An 18,915-nucleotide genomic window follows, 5' to 3' on the forward strand; every position below is an offset into this window, starting at 1 on the left:
CAGCGTCAGGAGGGGCCGCCCTGACCAACGGGACACCTCCAATGGTGTAGGCCAGGGGCCGTGAGGGTGGGGGAACATACCCCGCAGACCAGGGAAACATGGAAGAAACAAGGGGGAACTGAGCGGAAGTAGGTGACGGTTGCCAAAACCGGGCATGCGCCGCCGTAGTTGTGGGAGAAGACCTGAGATACAAGCCCACAAAAGCCGGGGGGAGTGGCGACCCGAGGTCTGCTGACTGACCACGTGGGCTGAACCCCAGGAGCCGAAACTGCGAAATATGGTGAAAACTGCGGGGAGGAGGCAACCGGAAGACCTGGATAGTGCGCCATGGAGGATGCGAGAAACGACTGCACAACCGAAAAAGGATGAGCTCCGGGAAAAAACTGCGGAATCTGACCCCCGGCAAAACCCGGCGCTGAAAGCAAAGAAGGAGGGCCAGGTAGGTGAAACGATGCAGCCATGGACAATTGCGCCCCCCCTTTTCAGGCGTAAAGGGGGGGGCTGAGGAACAGTACAGCCCCATGGGAGCAGGGGGGTCACCCAGGAGAGACCCCGCCATGAGCACCGCAGCCGGAGACCCCAGTAAAGAAGCCGCCCACACAACCTGTGCCCCGGCGCCCACCTGCGCACACCCGTCCCCAAACCCAGGGGCGCCTGGGCCACCACCCCCACCCATGCCCATCTAGGACCCCAAAGCCTCCCCCCCACATGGGGGAGCACAAAAATGGCACTCAGCACAGCAATAGCAGAGGATGCAGGGATCTGCTGCTGTCCCAGCACCACCCCGGCCTCCACGACCCGCCACCCGTCCCCACCCCCACAGCCAGCCCCGGGCCACAAGGCACCCTGTGGGTGCCGGAACCACCAGCCAGGGCCGCAAACGGAGAGGAGGCGGGGGACATGCCAGGAGAAGCTGGCTGGAGGAGAGAGCAACCCGCAGCGTCACGGCCACTGGGGACGATACCTGCAACTGTGGCCGCACATCACCCATGGCCGCTGCGGCAGGGGCACCGCGCCCGCCACCCAACCGGGCAGCCGGTGGAGAGGCGCGGGCCGCAGTGGAGTGACCCCGCCGCGACCAACGGTCAGGCACGGGGACGGAGGCAGGGGAGGCCACGCTCCGGGAACAGGAGCGCTGAAACCCCGCGGCCGCCGCCAAACGACGGGGTAAGCAGACTTGCGGGGACACGGCATGTCAGCGGGGATAACAGGAGCCACAAAGACAATATTGAATGCAATGAGCAGGGGGAAAAACAGGAAAATTACAGCAATAAAACCAAAGGAATCACTGAAAACAGTATACAATACAGTGAATGTACTCAACCTTCCAGCGCATTCCAAAATGGCAAGAGGAAGTCTGAGGCACATGACTGGTATTATATGCTAGCCTAAACCCACACCCCTAAAACCTTGACTGACAGGCCAACAATCCTATAAGAAAATTTACCAGACTCTAACCAAACTACCTAGAAACTGCTGAGTCATGAACAACCAATCACAAAAAATGGGGCTATTATATGGCCTCAGGCTTATGCAGCCTTCAGCTAATCTTAATAGAACAATCTTAGTAGTGCTAGTTTGTCTGGGGGGGTGTAGTATGTGATGCCGGTGGTTGGGCTCCCGGCGGCCAGCATACTGGCACCGGAATCCCGACCACTGGCATACCGACAGCTGGGCAAGCGCAAATGAGCCCCTTGTGGGCACGGTGGCGCGCTATGTGCGCCACACTATCTATTCTCCCTCCAGGGGGGGTCGTGGACCCCCAAGAGGGAGAATAGATGTCGGTATGCCAGCAGTCGGGATTCCGGCGCCGGTATGATGGTCGTTGGGAGCCCGGCCACCGACAACCAGAAAACCACCCTGTCTGGGGAAATTGAAGGCTTGGAGGGAAATTTTCTAACAGTCAATTTTGGGTGATTTGTATCTTTTTTGTGAATAAGCCGCAATTTTGCAAATCAGTAATTTACAAAGGATTAATTTGCACCAAAATGGCATATCAAATGTGTCTTCCACCGCAAATTCGTAACAATGCACCATCGTTAGAAATAACAGTGGTATCAGTGGAAAGCAGCAATTTACTAAGAATTGTTTTCCCCAAATCGATCCACTTCAGGGCAAAATCATGACAAAGTTGCACCACCACAGGTTCCTCTGTACTTTCTAGAGGCTGGTCTGCCCGGAAGAATTGATAATTCATTTTGATGATCATCTTCTCCACATTGTGTGGAAGCAACCTCCTACACTTATCGCTGACAAGGTTACCGGCTGCACTAAAAACTCTTTCAGAGTACACTCTGGAGGGGGGCAACTTAGGTAAAATAGAGCCAGTTTGTACATGGGCCTCCAAATTGCCTATTTTTCCTGCCATTACAGGTACGGACTGTCTGACATGTCTACTTGCATGCTGTCACCAATGTAATCCCCCACCATTCTTTCAATAATGACAGCATCATATGCAGTGACAGTAGACATGTCAAACAGTCCGTTGGTTAGAAATCGGATATCTCCTTCAATGTCTCCAGCTTCTTCTGCAAAAGCCTGATGAGGGGAATGACCTGACTCAAGATGGCAGTGTCTGAACTGACTTCACATGTGGCAAGTTCGAAGGGTTGGAGAACCTTGCACAACATGGAAATCAATCTCCACTGCACTTGATTCATGTGCATACCCCCTCCTTTGTCTATGTTATAGGTGGATGCATAGGCATGCATAGGCTTGAATGGCCTTTTGCTGCTCCTCCATCCTCTGAAACATATAGAGAGTTGAGTTCCACCGCGTTACAACCTCTTGCTTCAGGTGATGGCAGGGCAGGTTCAAGAGTGTTTGCTGGTGCTCCAGTCTTCGGCACGCAGTCACTGAATGGTGAAAGTGTCCCGAAATTTTTCAGGCCACCAAAAGTATCTCCTGCACAGCCCTGTTGTTTCTCAAAAAATGCTGCACCACCAAATTTTTTGTGTGAGCAAAACATGGGACATGCTGAAATTTGCCCTGATTTAATGCCCACACAATATTGATGCCATTGTCTGATATCACAAATCCCTAGGGGTAAGCCATTGGGCAATGATTTCCCTCAGTTTCTGTAAGAGGTTGTTGGTGGTGTGCCTCTTACTGAAACCAGTGATACACAGCGTAGCCTGCCTTGGAACAAGCTGGTGTTTCTGAGATGCTGCTACTGGTGCCGCTGCTGATGTTGCTGCGCAAGGCAATACATCTACCCAGTGGGCTGTCACAGTCATATTGTCTGGCCTGTTCCACTTGTCCACATGCTCATGGTTAAGTGGAGAGTGGGTACAACTGCATTTTTTAGGACACTGAGGTTACTTTTTCTGACGTCTCTGTACATTCTCAGTATTGCCTGCCTAGTGAAGTGGAATCTAGACAGGATTTGGTACCGGGGTCACACTACCTCCATCAATTGTCTAAATTCCACTGCACTAATGGTGGATACAGGATGCATGTCTAACACCAACATAGCTGTCTAGGCCTCAGTTATCCACTTTGCAACAGGATGACTGCTGTCGTACTTCATCCTCCTCGCAAAGGACTGTTGGACGGTCAATTACTTAGTGAAAGAAGTAGTGGTGTTCTAACTTCCTCTCCTGGATGATGAACGACTCCAAGCAGCAACAGCAGCAGTAGGCATAGCAATGCAGGATCCTCTGGAGGAATCCTGGATAGGAGAGGAGTCAGTCATGGCAGTGACATGGCCTGCAGGACTACTTACGATCCTGATTGAGGAGGAAATTGACAAGGAGGGAGTTTCTGGTGTGGTTTGCAGGCACTTGGATACAACAGGACAAAGGGATTTAGGTGTCCCTGGACTGCTTACGGTCTTAGCCACAGTTTCCGAACTTGACAGTGACTTTTTATGAACGCACTGCAAGTGATGTATAAGGGAGGATGTTCCTAGATGGTTAACATTTTTACCCCTACTTATTACACCTTTACATAAGGTACATATGGCAAGACAGTAGTTGTCCGGATTTGGATAGAAATAATTCCAGACCGAAGAGGTGGATTTTTTTGGTCTTCAGCCCAAGCATGATGACAACAACTGTCTGCCTTGGTGCCTGATTTAAACAAACCACATCACCATCAGAATCCTCCTCGTTAACTTCTTCCTCAGTGCCAGCTACACCCATATTCTCATCCTGGTGTACTTCAACAGTGACATCTTCAATTTGAATATCAGAAACTGGACTGTGGGTGCTCCTTCCAGCACTTGCAGAGGGCATGCAAATGGTGGAAGGAGCCACCTCTTCCCATCCAGTGTTGGGAAGGTCAGGCATCGCAACTGCCGACACACTTGGATTCTCCTTGGGGATTTGTGATACCATCTTAAAAGGCACAGTTCTTTGCTGTGCTTTTGCCAGCTTAACTCTTATCATTTTTCCTTCTGGAGGATGAGGGCTTCCATCATCATGTGAAGTTGAACCACTAGTCATGAACATATGCCAGGGCCTTAGCCGTTTCTTGACACTCTGTCACAAATGTCATATTGGCAAGTTTACGTTTCTTCTCAGACGATTTAAATTAATTTTTTGGGGTCATTTTATGGTACTTTGGCTTTTTGGATTTGACATGCCCTCTACTATGACATTGGGCATCGGTCTTGGCAGACGACGTTGATGGCATTTCATCATCTATGTCATGATTAGTGACAGCAGCTTCAGCACTAGGAGGAAGTGGTTTTTGATCTTTCCCTATTTAATCCTCCAAATTTTTGTTCTCCATTATTTTTCTGGAGTTATATAACAATATGCGGCACAGGAGAGTGTACCCCTAAACCATGCACACTTGGCAAAGCCTGTAAAAATGATTTGGATAATAACCCTTTTGTTTAGATTTATTATAATAATATGCAGCACAGGAGAGCATACCCCTACACCACACAGGGCAAACCCTGTAAAAATTATTTGGATTAAATATTAATAACCCCTTTATTTGGAGTAAATAATTTACAGCACAGGACAGCACCACTTGACTTATGCGGCAGTACCACTGGACTTATATGGCTGTACCGCTGGACTTATACGGCTGTACCGCTGGACTTATACAGCTGTACCACTGGACTTATACGGCAGTACCACTGAACTTATACGGCAGCACGACTGGACTGGACTTATATGGCAGCACCACTGGACTTATGGCAGCACAGGACACCATCACTGGACTGATGCAGTACAAGACACCACCACTGGACTGATGCAGCACAAGACAGCATCACTGGACTGAACTTTTACAGCAGCACCACTGGACTTATGGCAGCACAGGACACCACCACTGGACTGATGCAGCACAAGACACCACCACTTGGACAGATGCAGCACAAGACAGCACCACTGGACTGGACTTATACATCAGCACCACTGGACTTATGGCAGCACAGGACACCACCACTGTGACTGAACTGATGGAGCACAAGACACCACCACTGGACTGATGCAACACAAGACAGCACCACTGGAATGATACAAAAGAGCAGGTCGCCATCCCACGCACCACGCCACTTTCCCGCACAGACACTGACAGACACTGAGGAGACACGTCCTCTCGCTACACTCTCCAGGACTGGAGTGAAGATGGCAGGAGGCGTTAAATATACAAAGTCTGGATCTCGCGAGATTCCGACACCAGAAGAATGACATTTGCCTCGTTCTGGGAACAGAGTCTGTCGGGAAAACCGGAGCCGGACTCGGTTCCCGACTCGGATCGTGGGTGTTTGGTGGGGTTCGGATTTCAAAAATCCGAACCCGCTCATCACTAGTAGAACTACAAGGGAACACAAAGCAACATTACCAATTGTGCTGTGCGGTTTTCAATTTAAAAAAAAAAAAAACAAGCTGAGCCACAAAAACACCCCCAAAAATTACACATTGTCATATACAGCACTTTTTGGTGAATTTGACACAAGTGGAAACAGGATGGAGTATGATGGATCATTTAACATCCAACAATCAGACACTTGTGTAGTTGAGCACCCCAAACATGAAGCTTAATAAAGACATTTTTTATGGAAGACTATTTTCAAAACATTTTAGGATACTTTGCCCTTAAGATAAACAACTCCACTGTGCAATATTTGCCAGCGACTTCACATATGAAAAGAGGTAAATTGCCACAAAATGCACATGCCATAATGCGACACAATACACTATCGGAATACAAAGACTCAAGTGAATGCACTTGTTAGTGAATTTGCAATGTTTGTTCCAGCAATTAGGGCCTTTAAGGGGCGATTTAAGGGTATTTGGCAAATTGGACAACAATATTTTTACCCTCAGAGTACAGGAAACAAATACATTCGGTAATAGAACACATGAAGATATTGCAGGACAAAAGAGAATCAGAATAACAGGCTGAAGTATGGGCTGACTGAAGACAAAGGGTCTGGATCACAATAGTTAAAAGTCATGCAGAATACAAGCAAACGAAAGGTAAGCCAGCTGCTCCTAACAGTTGTTACTCAACAAGCAAAAGCTGCTTTCTCAGCTTGAATAAAGATATGAAACGATTCCCCACTTAATCACACACTAGTATTATCTATATGTTCAAAGACCTACAGTACATCCATATACAGGATTGTGGCGGTCAGGATTCCGGCATCGGTATTTCGACCGCCGGGATTCCTGCCGGCGGCATCTTGACCGCATCCCCATAACATAGCACAGTAAATATTATTCATTTACGTGCAATAAGAGGAAACATCAAAAAACTGTTCCTTAGACTTTGGCGGTTAGCCCAGCTACCATTTGAATAGAATGGAGGAGTTATTGAGACGCCATCCAGCATGCTTACTACACATTGTATGTCATCAGCATTAATCTAAAAGAAATATGACCCTTCAGGCTTGCACAAACTCAGCAAAAATATAAATACATTTTTTAATATTTATTTTAAAACTTAGAACCAAGGTGTCATCTAAAATAAGGTAAAAACACTTCATCCACATGTTTTATCAACCTGCAAAATTGTTGATACGTGTAATGAAAAAGTGAACTTTAATCATGCCATGTCTACCTGTCAGAAAGATGTTTCTGTGATATACAGATTAAAATCATATCCTGCTTCTAAAATGACCCAGAAACTTTTCAGTAGTTTGGCTAGCTGCCATATTATGAAATAAACTAATGTGAAACAGTTATATAACAGTATAAGGCCTTGCAAGTGTATCACAAAGCCTGTTACTTTCAGGAAACAGACATAGGGGGTTATTCGCATACAGGATCCCCTGTGCAGTTTCCATATTATCGCGAAACTGTGCAGGCGTAGGCAAGGTCGGACTGGCCCACAGGGGAACAGGGGAAACCACCGGTGGGCCCCACTGCCTGTGGGCTCACCTCCTCCTCTAGAAATTAGGTTCCATACTGTATCCTAGTACACTTTAATTATACATTATACATATGTAACCTTATACTGACAGGACTATGGGCCCAGCCCATACACTCTCTTATGGTTAGCCGGGCCTCTGTGGTGGTTGTCCACACCTCCACGATTGCCTGGCCACACCCTTAAGCATGGGCCCCTACCACTGCTTTACCCCGGTTTCTTACCCCAGTCCGACACTGGGCGTAAGACCCATTCTGTGCATATATAGAATGGCATCTGAGATTGCATCGTATAATTGACAGGCAGAGGCATTCAGGGGGAGCGACAGGTGTGGCCAGTGCTGACGGAAATTTTCCTTGAGTGATGAGGCCAAGAACCGCTGCATGAGATGCAATTTCCTTGGTCTTGCAAGCCACCCTGCAACGACAAGCCTGATTAAGCTGAAGATTAAGCTCAGATTGCCATTGCAGATGAACATGTTGAGATGTTTGATCCCAGGCTACGATGCGGGATCACTAATGCAGCAAGGAGTTGGTATACACCTCCTACTGCATTTGCATTGCTATGGATTGCATTTGCAAAGCTGCTGTGAGCACTTTTACAAATGTGATCCTTGCTGAATAAGGGCCACATTTTGTGAATACAGTATGCACATCCATGCTCTTATTGATAAATGTTTTATATTTTGGAGACATTTACTAAGGATATGGGTGAAATGCGTACAATTTACAGAAAACCCCTATTTGTCAAACAACAAGTCTATTTCCCATATATAATGCCTTCTTTGGATAGATGCAACTGAGTGATGCTGCAAGTGATATTATATAAATGGAACCACCTCTGTGTTTGCTGAGTATGTAGTGGCAAGATCACTTGCATTAAATTACCCTTTAAATGTACAGGAAATTAGTTCTTAAGATTTAGCCTAGACCAGAGGTTCCCAAACGCGGTCCTCAAGGCACCCCAACGGTCCAGGTTTTAAATGTATCCATGCTTGGCCATAGGTGACTTAATTAGCACCTCAGTCAATTTGATTTAACCATCTGTGCTGAGCCATCAATATACCTAAATCCTGGACTGTTGTGGTGCCTTGAGGACCGTGTTTGGGAACCTCTGGCCTAGACCAGAGGTTCTCAAACTCAGTCCTCAGGACCCCACACAGTGCATGTTTTGCAGGTCTCCTCAAAAGAATCGCAAGTGAAATAATGAACTCCACCTGTGGTGTCAATGAGTAATTAATACACCTGTGCACCTGCTGGGTTACCTGCAAAGCATGCACTGTGTGGGGTCCTGAGGACCGAGTTTGAGAACCTGTGGCCTAGAGACTTGGTCTAGCATGTGACTTTTCCCACCTCATCTTTGGGTATACTAGTTCTAGATTTAGTATTAGAGACCGTTACATCTAAAGACAGAAAACAGATATCGTGGCTACAGACAGTGACCACTGTAGAGTGACAACTGACAGTTGGATTACAGCAACCTATAGAAGGCACTCTGGCTTCAGTAAGTGAGTGCTGCAGAGTTTATGTGGATGTCGATGTGATAACTTAGTACAGACAGACCACCCTCTGGCACCTGCAAACACAGCACTTACACTGCCTGGATGTCACTGGTAACTGGAACTCGGGAGAGATGTGGATGTAACATGCCCTGACTGCAGCTTCCTCCAGCCAATAGCCTAACAACAAATGGCCTCCCCTCCACTGTCACTGACAGTCGGTCCTGTGCAGGGCCACTGTATACAATAGCTGCAGCGGCTTTGGGAGCGCGGGCGGTATGACGCATGATGTTATGACGCACGTGATGTCCGCACCCGCTGCGCCCACCAGGACCCTGCGCTCCAGGCTGCAGCCTGATCAGCCTATTGGTTGATCAGGCCCTGGTGATAAGAGATCGTAGCACTGCCACATGACTTTAGGCTGACATGACATTGAGTTGAGGTGATGACCACTGCAAGAGACATCTCTATGTATCCTGGGTGAGCTTTGAGTGTTACAGATTGCAGATCTGTTACCAGGTAAAGAGATACCATATGCGGCACTTAAATCAGGGCTATGAAAGAAACCACAGTAGTGTTATAATGAGAACAAGACTGAGATTATGCCAGCCTATGTGTTTGTGAGCTTTCTGGACAACTGAATGATGTGGGGCATTTGAAACCTGTGCTGGAAGAAATAGATGTAGTAAACCTCATTCTTTGTGGCAGATTTATCAATTAGTGATACAGTATTCTTGTTATCACTCATCAATCTTAAATCTTAAATTGTGCTCCAACCAATCAGCTCCTGTTATTTTTCAAACACATGACAGTTAGGAGCTGATTGGTTAGAGCAGAGTTTCCCTAACGAAGTCCTCAAGGCATCCTAATGGTTCAGGTTTTAAGCGTAATTATGCTTGGCCACTGGTGACTTAGGGGTCAATGTACTAGGCCTCGGAGAGAGATAAAGTGGATGAAGATAAAGTACTAACCAACCATCTTCTAACTGTCATTTTTCAAATACACCCTGTAAGGTGCTCAATCCATGGCAGTTAGGAGCTCATTGGCTGGTACTTTATCTCTCAACTTTATCTCTCTCCAAGGTCTACTACATAGACCTCTTAATTAGTACCTCAGTAAATTTGATTTAACCATCTGTGCGGAGTTATGGATATACTTGAAATCTTGGCCATTGGAGGGCCATGAGGACCATGTTTTGGGATCTGTGGGTTAGATCATCACTTAACGTGTGATAAAAATATCACTTATTGTTAAATCTGCCTCTTTATTTTATCCTTAGGAATGGTCTTGTATGTGCTGTTGTATTTATCTGGTTACCTACCCACCAAACCCTGGAAAATGGTGGACTGAGCTAAGCCTGGGTGGTCTGCACATGATAAGGATCACCAGAAGTAGGCATGTGAGAGCATGTACCCATACCACATCACAGAGAGACCATGGGTAATAGTGTATAGTGTATCTAACCTGTTAAGACATCTCTACCTCTCCTGATAACAGGTATATACCAGTGATGTGCGGTGAGATGAGGCAGGTGAGGCAGAGCCTTTCCTGTAATACTAACGTATACGCCAGAGTTTTGACTATATAAAGTATATGAAAAATAAAAAGAATATATTATTAATATCTTCTTTGTATTATTCTAAGCATATTATAGTTAAAACTCTGGAGTAAAAAGTCTATGTCAGGTGAGGCAGTGCCTTCCCAGCCTTAAGTTTCCGCACATCTCTGATCAAAACTCACCAAATTTCCAGCAGTATATACAGCTGCACCTGTGTATAATGCCCACATGTATATACTCACTGCTGCACCTGTGTATAATGCCCACATGTATATACTGCTGCACCTGTGTATAATGCCCACATGTATACACTGCTGCACCTGTGTATAATGCCTACATGTATATACTGCTGCACCTGTGTATAATGCCCACATGAACCCTTTGGCTCATATATTGTGTGTAAATCTTACTCTGGTACTTGCCAGTACCTCCTGAGCCATTTACCTCACCGCACGTCCCTGGTATATACAGTACACTTCATGCACCTGACCTTCACCACAGCATCACATTCTCAATATCAGCAGCTTTTAAAGTGTTTCATAAAAGTCACTTTTTACAAAAAAACTTTCATCTCGCATGTTTCTGCTTTTCTCATGGTGTGTGACATAGGTGCCTGACACACTTTCCGCTTGTTATTTCTCCAAATCTCTGCAGGCTGCCTCAGGTATCTATTATCCATGAAATCTGCGGATAGAAAAAGGTATACAGGAACCTTTTACTTGCAAGTAAAGCATTGTGTTTACTAATGGCACCGCCACTATTGTTAAATAATGTACAACTGAGTATGTCTATAGAAACATTTGCAAGGTTCTTTTAACCGTCTAATTCTGCCACTTACACTGTGCACCTCCATATGCTACACAATCTACAAAGTTGAGCTCCATTCACAGTTGACTGAACAATGGTCAGGTGGATTAGACTGAAGGATCCACAACACTGTGATCTATTATTGTTCAGTACCATACACAGTACAATGATCCCTCAACCCAGTCATTTGCTTGTATGCACAATTAACAAGCAGTGTATCGCCAGCTTTACTCCTAATCCTTTCAACATAATGTACAGTGTACCACCAATCAGTGGCATAACTTCATCCCAGTTGCCCGGAGGCAAGATAAATATTGGTGACCCCCCACCCCCAATATATAGATATGCAGGGTGTTAGGGTCTCCTGCTCTGTGCTGCCACGTCGTCATGGCAACCGGGAGACAAGTGCTAGCGGAGTAACCTGAGCGTAGCTGATACTCCGGTTCGGGTCTTTTGCTGTGCAGTGGTTACAGGCTCTGTGCACGGCAGGGGATCCGGTGCTGGTTTTTGTGCTCACAGTCTGTGAGGTCTGAGTGGGGCGTGGACAGCACCTGCTATATAAACCCTCTTCTCAGGTTAGGCAGATGCTGCTGAATCTTTGTTGGTTAGTCAGTTCCTGAAAGCTAGCTAGTACTGTGTAAACTTTGTATTTGTTTGTTGCTTACTGCAAATAGGCCTTGGGATTTGGTATTACACTCTGCCAATCCAGACCTAGCAGTAAGACTGGAGTCAGTCGTTTAACCTGCTGGGGTTCTTTTGCTACTCTGTGAACCTAGCAAGTTTGCGGCTGTATTCTCAGACTTGCCTGCCAAAATCCTTTCTCACTGTGCAAGGTGTTCAGGTGTCAGTTTAGTGGCAGTAAGCTGAACCAGTGCACTGCAAGTGAAGACTAGGATTGTGGAGACTCTACTTGTGTCTATTATTCCATCTCTGACCAAGGAGTTTACTGCCACACCCGTTGGTAACCCTTTAGGGTTTTGCTGTTGCCCTTAGCAACACCATTTCGGGTTCTCTACGTATTAAATCACAACATCTCGCTTCTTTCCATCTGAGCATTCCTAATACTAGGGAGACACCCAGTTTCTTAGCCTTTGGGCTTCTCTGTTCACTTTGTGTTTATTTTGTTACCCTATCACCTTCTGTGTATGTAATGTCATATTCCCCAGTCTGTCTGTGAGTTCATTTGTTTTGCATCCCTCTCCGTTCAGACACCAGTACATTCCTGCTGGCACTGGTGTGCATAACATATTCAGCAGCCTAATACTCTTGTTGAAATTTTGTGGGAATATGGAGCATACCCCTCAAAATACTTTGCAACAGGTGGTCGATCAGGTGCAGGTCCTGACTCGACAATTTAATGATTTGTCCATTAAAATGCACACCTCGCAGGCCGCTGGCGGAGCTCCCGCAGCAGCAGTACCTTCAGGGGTTAAGGAGCCGAAAGTAAATCTCCCGGATCGTTTTTCTGGAGATCGCTCGCAGTTCTTTTGTTTCAAGGAGAGCTGCAAGCTATATTTCCAGCTTAGGCCTCAGTCTTCTGGGTCGGAGATTCAGCGGGTGGGCATAGTGATTTCCTTGCTACAAGGAGACCCACAGGTCTGGGCATATGGGTTGCAGCCTGACTGTCCGTCGCTTAAAAGTGTTGATGCTTTTTTTACGGCACTGGGCATGTTGTATGATGACCCTGACAAGACGGCCTCAGCCGAGGCTCAGATTTCGATCCTTAAGCAAGGGCGAAGGCCAGTTGAGGTTTATTGTACGGAGTTACGGAGGTTGGCCCATGATACCCAGTGGAATGACCGAGCCCTGAGACACCAGTACCGAAGAGGTCTTTCTAACCAGTTAAAAGACCAACTGGTACAATATCCCTTGCCTGATAGCTTGGATCAGCTCATGCAGTTATCCATTTGGGTGGATAGACGGCTGAGAGAGCGCAGGCTTGAAAGGGAGACCGAGGTTTCCTTCTTTACCAAGGGAACCTCAGACTCTGAGGAATTTTCCGAGGAGCCTATGCAGATTGGGGCTACCCGCCTCTCCTCGCATAAGAAGACGCGGAGGAGACAGCAGGGGTTATGTTTGTACTGTGGGAATAAAGGTCATGTGGTAGATAGTATCATGCCCAGAAAAGCCGGAAAACTTCAGAGCCTGAGGGTGATGGGAAATATCCTGTCAGGCCAGAAGTCAGAATTTCCCAAGAAGACTTTTATCATTCCGGCGACCTTGAAGATCCTCGGTCAAACTGTCAAGACTGAGGCCTTTGTGGACAGTGGGGCCGACGGGGTTTTTATGGACCGCCAATTTGCCCTGAAACACTCTGTTCCCTTAGTACCCTTGGCATCGGAAATTGAGATTTGTGGGTTAAACGGGGAACCATTATCCCAGGGTAAAATTACCTCTTGCACTAGCCAGATTTCTTTGTTTATTGGAGCCACACACTCTGAAAAATTGTCCTTTTATGTGACTGTCTGTACTTTTGCCCCATTGGTGTTGGGGTTACCCTGGTTAAGGGCCCACAATCCTCAATTTGACTGGGTCTCTGGGGAGATTCTTAGTTGGGGTACTGATTGTTTCAGGAGTTGCTTGAGCCTTCCAGTCAGGCTTTCGCAGCTAAGTTTGCCAGGATTGCCAGGATGTTATGCAGTTTTTGCGGACGTGTTCTCCAAAAGAGTTGCAGAGGTACTACCTCCCCATCGCCCCTATGACTGTGCCATTAATTTGTTGCCGAATGCTAAGCTTCCCAAGAGCAGGTTGTACTCCCTGTCACGTCCTGAGACTCAGGCTATGGCAGAGTACATTCAGGAGAACTTGGCTAGGGGATTTATCAGACCTTCACAGTCTCCAGTTGGGTCGGGGTTCTTCTTCGTGGGTAAAAAGGACGGTTCGTTGCGACCCTGCATCGACTTCAGGGAATTGAACCATATCACGATTAAAAACTCATACCCACTGCCTCTCATTTCGGTCTTGTTTGACCAGCTTCGTACGGCCACCATTTTTTCTAAGATTGACCTACGCGGTGCGTACAATCTAATCCGAATAAGATAGGGTGATGAATGGAAGACTGCCTTTAATACCCACTCAGGGCACTATGAATATTTGGTGATGCCTTTTGGGCTCTGTAATGCCCCGGCAGTCTTCCAGGACTTCATGAACGATGTGCTCAGGGAATATTTGGATAGATTCTTAGTTGTATACTTAGATGACATCCTAATCTTCTCCCATTCCCTGGAGGAACATCGGAAGCATGTACGCTTAGTCCTCCAGAAACTCAGAGACCACCGGCTTGGGGCGAAGATGGAGAAGTGCGAATTTGAAGTTCAGCAAATCGCATTTCTAGGATATATTATCTCTCCAGAAGGTTTCCAAATGGAGGATTCCAAGGTACAGGCAGTCCTGGATTGGGTGCAGCCCACTAGTTTGAAGGCGCTTCAGCGTTTTCTGGGCTTTGCGAATTTTTATAGACGATTTATCGCTGGATTTTCGTCTATAGTGGCGCCCTTGGTGGCACTCACTAAGAAAGGGGCGGATGTTGCTCACTGGTCTTGTGAGGCCAAAGCGGCTTTTGCCCGTCTCAAAAGGGCATTTGTCTCGGCCAAGGTGCTGCGACACCCAGATCCAGAGCGTCCTTTTGTGGTGGAGGTGGATGCCTCTGAGATGGGTATTAGGGCAGTGCTCTCTCAGATGGGGGTGTCTGATAATCGCCTTCATCCCTGTGCTTACTTTTCCCGTAAATTTTCGCCTGCCGAGATGAATTATGACGTGGGTAACCGGGAATTGTTGGCTATTAAGGATGCACTCGAGGAGTGGAGACACTGGCTTGAGGGGGCTAAGTTTGTGGTCTCAATTCTCACCGACCATAAGAATTTGGCATATTTAGAGTCAGCGAAGCGCCTCAATGCCAGGCAGGCACGATGGGCTTTGTTTTTTGCTCGCTTTAATTTTTTGATAACATATCGCTCTGGGTCAAAAAACATCAAGGCTGATGCGCTCTCGCGGAGTTTTGCTCCAATCCAGGAGACCACGAGGAGCCATTGCCCATTGTGTCCCCATCATGTATTAAAGTGGGCATTACCCAGGACCTCTTGTCATTAGTCCTTAGAGCACAGGAGCAGGCTCCTCCAGACCTTCCGGTAGGTCTTTTGTTTGTGCCTCCTAGGTTAAGACAGCGAGTGTTCCTGGAATTCCATGCCAAGAAGTCGGCAGGTCACCCGGGTATTGCCAGAACTCGGGAGTTGCTATCTAGGGCGGTGTGGTGGCCCTCGGTGGCTAGGGATGTGGATCAGTGGGTTCGGGCATGTGACATCTGTGCCCGAAATAAGACTCCTAGAGGGGTTCCTGTTGGCCCATTACATCCACTCTCTATTCCATCTAAGCCATGGACCCACATTTCAATGGATTTTGTGGTGGACTTGCCCAAATCCTCGGGGATGATAGCCATCTGGGTTGTCGTTGACAGGTTTTCGAAGATGGCGCACTTCGTTCCATTGGTTGGGCTGCCATCGGCCAGACACCTGTCTGAATTATTTATGCTGCATGTTGTGCGCCTCCACGGGTTGCCACTTGATGTGGTCTCTGACCGCGGATCTCAGTTTGTGGCCAAATTCTGGAGGGCATTTTGTTCCGATCTCCAGATTTCTGTCAGCTTGTCGTCAGGCTACCATCAGCAGTCTAATGGGCAGACTGAAAGGGTGAACCAGTCCTTGGAGCAGTTCCTCAGGTGTTATGTCTCCAAGTGTCAGACTGACTGGGTTGCTCATCTGTCCATGGCGGAGTTTGCCTATAACAACGCGGCTCACTCTGCTACAGGGATCTCTCCCTTCCTTTGTGTGTATGGGCATCATCCTAAGGCCAATTTTTTTGACCCCCTGGACTCCACGCCTGGTGGTTCCTCTGTGGTTTCGGTCCTTAGAGGTATTTGGAGGAAAGTGAAGAAAGCCCTTGTGTCTGTGTCATTAGTGACCAAAAGGGTTTTTGGTAAGCGGAAGAGACCCTGCAGCTTCAAATTAGGAGACTTCGTCTGGTTGTCTACCAAGAATTTGAAGTTGAGACAGCCATCTCATAAGTTAGGCCCCCAGTTCATCGGTCCTTATAAGATCACTAGGGTTATCAATCCGGTGGCATTTCAGTTAGATCTACCCCGTTCTTTGGGTATCAATAAAACATTTCATTGTTCCCTTTTAAAACGGGCGATTAGTAATCCTTCTTCCAGTGGAAGACCTTCCCCTCTTCTGATACGTGGCCAGAGGGAGTTTGTTGTTGAAAGGATTCTTGACTCCAAGATGGTTCGGGGTCGGCTGTCATTTTTGGTGCACTGGAAGGGGTATGGCCAGGAGGAGCGGTCGTGGGTGCGCAGTTGTGATCTTCATGCCCCCAGACTGTTACGCTTTTTCTTCTCGCAGTTCCCCGATAAACCCGGTGGTAGGGGTTCTTTGACCCCTCGTCAGAGGGGGGGTACTGTTATGGTCTCCTGCTCTGTGCTGCCACGTCGTCATGGCAACCGGGAGACAAGTGCTAGCGGAGTAACCTGAGCGTAGCTGATACTCCGGTTCGGGTCTTTTGCTGTGCAGTGGTTACAGGCTCTGTGCACGGCAGGGGATCCGGTGCTGGTTTTTGTGCTCACAGTCTGTGAGGTCTGAGTGGGGCGTGGACAGCACCTGCTATATAAACCCTCTTCTCAGGTTAGGCAGATGCTGCTGAATCTTTGTTGGTTAGTCAGTTCCTGAAAGCTAGCTAGTACTGTGTAAACTTTGTATTTGTTTGTTGCTTACTGCAAATAGGCCTTGGGATTTGGTATTACACTCTGCCAATCCAGACTTAGCAGTAAGACTGGAGTCAGTCGTTTAACCTGCTGGGGTTCTTTTGCTACTCTGTGAACCTAGCAAGTTTGCGGCTGTATTCTCAGACTTGCCTGCCAAAATCCTTTCTCACTGTGCAAGGTGTTCAGGTGTCAGTTTAGTGGCAGTAAGCTGAACCAGTGCACTGCAAGTGAAGACTAGGATTGTGGAGACTCTACTTGTGTCTATTATTCCATCTCTGACCAAGGAGTTTACTGCCACACCCGTTGGTAACCCTTTAGGGTTTTGCTGTTGCCCTTAGCAACAGCATTTCGGGTTCTCTACGTATTAAATCACAACATCTCGCTTCTTTCCATCTGAGCATTCCTAATACTAGGGAGACACCCAGTTTCTTAGCCTTTGGGCTTCTCTGTTCACTTTGTGTTTATTTTATTACCCTATCACCTTCTGTGTATGTAATGTCATATTCCCCAGTCTGTCTGTGAGTTCATTTGTTTTGCATCCCTCTCCGTTCAGTCACCAGTACATTCCTGCTGGCACTGGTGTGCATAACACAGGGTGATTAAAAAGTCACAGTACACCCTTTTATTTCAAAAATTGTGCAGGGAATGGGAAAAACTGAATACTCCAGTAAGGTATGGGTGAGGTGGGCTATCTTTTAGGGTATGTACCGAATATGGGCGCCATCTTTAAACCGGTCATCTTGAATCTAATTCAGTTTTTTCAAACGGAAAGGGGGTCGTGTAACATGTCAAACAACATTAGAACATTAGAATTTGCTGAAAAGTTTATTGCTGCAAACAGATTTGAAAAAGCAGTTATAGTTCAAAAGTTACAACACTTTTTTTATAGCAGGTAACTGAAGATGGCTTTGACAAAAGAGGGTGACAGGTGGCAGCAGTGGGTGACAGTGAGAGACAGTGGGTGACAGGGGTACAAGCTCAATATCCTGTGAGGTGCGTCATGTACCTTGGTGGGGGCAGGAAGACAGTGGCCTCTGATCTGCCTGTGACAGGCACCCCCACTCCTTGTGCTTTCCTCTGTTTGGGACTCTGACAGTTCCAGTCACACTGGCTGTGGCTGCCTTTAATTCACAGACAGCAGTGAATCAGAAATTTTTTTTATAGCTGTGTTAATTAGAAGCGGTAAGTGCCTGTGATCATCAGTGCTGATAGGTGTCAAGACTCCTGTATCAGGCACATACAAGGTCAACACTGCCTTCCTAAAGGTAAGGGGCAGGCCCCTCAGACACTGGGTCATTCGGCCAACATTGCTCAACATTGCTCAAATTGCTCAAGGGGATAGCTCCTTGCTGGTCTTGCTAGCAGAGGGCCCCTTAATCTTCAGGGGCCCCAGTGCAATGCACCTGCAGCTCCAGTGTGAGTTCTGCCCCTGTCTGAACCAGCACACACCTTTGCACACTATGTTGCGGCACTTAAATAATATAAAATTAAAATATTCCTAAATGATGCCTATGTGTGGCTCTGACCACCTGCTTTACCTGCACTGTGGCTCGACAACAGAGATGATATTGTTTACTAATTAGCCAATAAACATGATAGCGAGATGATTCATAGCCTACCGTATGTTACTCGGAGCATCTAAAGGAACATTTCAGTGAAAACCTGATTAAAATTGATTCAGTAGTTCTTGAGTTTATCCCACACATACATATAAAGATAGATAGATAGATAGATAGATAGATAGATAGATAGATAGATAGATAGATAACAGAGAGTGAGATACTGTAGGTTGAAAATTGAAATTAATATATTTTACTGCATTTCTCTTAATGAATATACCTTGCTGTAAATTGAGATACAATTATGGAAAATGATATACAGTGTAGCTTACTTTGAGGAAGTACAAATATGCTCAATGCATTGTATTAAACTCCCACTGGACTCGATCTTCATAGTGTGTTTGGTGTA

This window comes from Pseudophryne corroboree, chromosome 5 (assembly GCF_028390025.1).
Source record: "Pseudophryne corroboree isolate aPseCor3 chromosome 5, aPseCor3.hap2, whole genome shotgun sequence".
NCBI lineage: Eukaryota > Metazoa > Chordata > Amphibia > Anura > Myobatrachidae > Pseudophryne > Pseudophryne corroboree.